Here is a 3,093-nt window from a genome sequence, read left to right as displayed (position 1 = left end):
GTAATTTATAATTGAAGTATTTAACTTCTCATTCAGGGTGTGTCTAACATCTCCAAATAATGCTAAACACTTAAATACGTATTTAAATGCCGTAAAAGTAATTTTAAACCATTTTCTTTCATTAACTTGTATGGGGGAGGTGGCTTCAGGTGTGCAGATGTTAATAGCTTCTTTTCCGTCGGTGGTTAATCAAAAATTTCTATTTGTAGTCATTTATCGTTCATTATTTTTAATTGTAAGTAACACAAGTAAAATGTTGATACCTAAAGTATTTAAATTAGGGTCAACAATTGTTTTATCATTGTGATATTGTCACCTGTTTAAGGCCGTTGACGTTTTATTCATGTCAATTTGCTAAATGTTGCTACGTTAGCCGAATCCAAAAATCAATTAAACCGATACGGCAAATGATATTTATTGCTGTTGATCGATATGAGCTGGATGCTTGAGTTCTGTTTCACTGCTGTATGCACTGCTACAGTTTTACTAAGCACAAATTTATTCCAACACACAGGAAATGACCTGTCAGAAAAGAACGGAAGAGAGAAATCACAGACATGCTCCCCTGGAGGTGAAGTTTACTTGCTGGAGTCTGGAACACAACATTCAGGTAAATAATAGTTGTCAAAACAATATTTTTGTCATTCTTATCACTAAATAATATCATTTTTCAAAGTCCCACTTGGCATTTATTGCTCTAAACAAAAGTATAAATGAGTAATTGAATAACACTATAACTGTAGACAGCACCACCAAAATATTTTGCACCAAATCTTGCAGAATTACACACCTCAGCGTCTTAAATTTGACTTCCTTGTTTGGCCTATTTACTGGAAGCACTTGTTGTTTTTTTTCTTTTGCAGTTTTGAGCGAGTTAGTCGTAAAAAAAAACACATTTTAAAACCAAAACACCTCCGTAAAAAAACCCCAGCTGCTCTATAACTCTGGGGCGGGGAACCTGCTGCCCAAGGGCCATTTACAGCCCACTCAAGCGATTGAGTCGGCCCTCAATATGCAATTCTAAAAACAAATCCAACCTCAGAGGAACCGCGATAAAAAAAATCAAATAAATAAATTTAGTGCGGCTCTCTTGAGGACTTCATAAAAAGTGAAGTGGCCATTGATAGGAAAATCCCCCCCCTACCTTTGCTCTCGCTAACTAAATACACCTCGATAAGCAAATGATGCGTTCAGGTACCCACCGCACAAGCTGCTCAAACACAACTGAGCCGCACCAATTTTTTTTTTTTTTTTTGTTATCTGCACTTGCCTTATTTGTCATGTGTGTTTATGTGAGATAAGTGTTAATTCCTTGCTTGTCACACACCCCAGGGGAGGGTGTAGGGACAGTAATCACTGCGCCGCTCGTGGTCCTCTCTAATTATTGGATTCTCCCACCGTGTGTGTGTGTGTGTGTGTGTGTGTGTGTGTGTGTGTGTGTGTGTGTGTGTGTGTGTGTGTGTGTGTGTGCGCGTGTGTGTTATGGCACCTCTATCCCTCATCGATTGATAGCATTTTATTAGCCGCCTGCTCCTTCTCCTCCTCCTGTTGCTTTATCTATATTCCATCACGCTCGTGGACTCATTAGCTCACTTCCTGGAAATCATTAATTTCCCATGATGCCTCAGTGCTCCGATACGGCTAACTTGTCCCCGCCGGTGAGCAACCTAAATCGAGTGAGGACCACAGTGGACGGGGAAAAGGCTCCGCAGGGGGTCTTTTTTTTCCCACTGTGACTGATCTGTTGGGTGGTTGTGGTGGATCCTGGGAGGATATTTGCATGCTCCGCAGTGTATTATTTTTAATTGCGCTCGTGCACAAAGGTTAATGCTTGTCGGCTCATTCGTCAAGATTATTATTATTGTCTGTCAAAAAAAAAAAAAGGGGGATTAAATATTCATGTCTTTTGAGCAAAGGCTTGTTGTTAATGTTGTGTTCCAGTGCGCTTTACTAATTTGGGAAAGTTGATATTCCGGCTTGGAAGTAAAAGTGAAGTGGAAATTGAAAAGCTTCCATTTTATTCATTTTCTAGCGCCGTCCAAGGTTACGGGTGATTGGAGCCAATCCCAGCAGATTTACGAAGAGGTTTTTAAATTTCAGGCCCGCAGCACACCTGAGTGACGCGGCCGGACGAGACTGGTGAACCATCCAGGGGCGTACAGAGGGGAGGGGGGGGGCTAACGGGGCAGAGTCCCCCCCACCCCCCCCAATTGAGATGCATGTCGAAAAGAAGTGAAGTAAAATGGTATCACAATAAAGCAGATCCTAGCATAAGATGGAATCTGGTAAATAAAATGTCGTACTTAATTTATATATATTTATTTATCTACTTGTTTGTTGGCCGAGACTTGGAGTCATGGCAATCGTCATTGTTTCCTGCTATCGATGATAATGTTGGTTTGATTTTGAGTGGTGTCATTTACCTCATGGGAGCATTGATTGAAGTGTGCAGTGATCTAAATTAAGAGTGACTTGATTGCAAAGCTGACGTGTTTGTTTGTTTTTTTGGTTCGTGCTGATTTTCTGGTCACAGCTCAACTCCAAATGTGCAACATCTCTTTCTCTTTTCTTAACATTTGCTTTCTCTCAGTACTGCTTCCAAAATAATTCTTTTCATCCTCCATCCCGTCCATCCGTCATGTTTCCTGACTTCATTGATCTTCTCAATGCTCCAAGATGTTTTCCATCACTTCCTGGCGAGGGATCCTTCAGCATGCATGTTCTGTCTGACTGACTCATTAGGCTGGAAACTTTTGTTTGCTGCAGCGCCACGTTTTCATTCTTGTGAATGCGTTCATTGTGTTCAACTCTGCGCCGTGCTTTTTTTTTTTTTAACACAACTCAACACGGGCTTTGATTGCATCAAAACTTTTTGGGACTTAATATTTCCCTGATTTAATTTTTGGGGTTTTTTTGATTGCTTGATTGCCTTTCTCTCATCTGCCAACATTGCCGTCCATGTGTGGACGCACTTGGACTTCCTGTCCTCTACTTGCACTTAGAGGAATGTTCACAAGATGAAGTGGACTATTTTTCTTCTTTCATAGCACCCCCCCCCCTTCTTCATCTTTATGATCCTTCTTCCCTCCATTC

At 40.9% G+C, this 3,093-nt stretch overlaps 1 protein-coding gene across 3 annotated transcripts in view; it reads left to right on the top strand.

Annotated features, from left to right (window-relative positions):
• efna3b (ephrin-A3b) overlaps nt 1-3,093 on the top strand; it is a 55,059-nt gene that overhangs the window by 905 nt on the left and 51,061 nt on the right. For 2 of the 3 annotated variants that reach the window (XM_085917700.1, XM_085917699.1), the window contains one exon: nt 515-610. The gene's annotated coding sequence lies outside the window, so the exon portion shown is untranslated. Of the gene's footprint in view, nt 1-43; nt 150-514; nt 611-3,093 lie in introns of those variants that run through there. The other variant, XM_085917701.1, reaches the window with a different exon arrangement.

Source organism: Syngnathus leptorhynchus, chromosome 8 (genome assembly GCF_054491065.1).
Source record: "Syngnathus leptorhynchus isolate UIUO chromosome 8, UIUO_Slep, whole genome shotgun sequence".
Lineage (NCBI taxonomy): Eukaryota > Metazoa > Chordata > Actinopteri > Syngnathiformes > Syngnathidae > Syngnathus > Syngnathus leptorhynchus.
The sequence above is the reverse complement of the archived record's forward strand: the minus strand, read 5'-3'. Positions and strand labels throughout refer to the sequence as shown.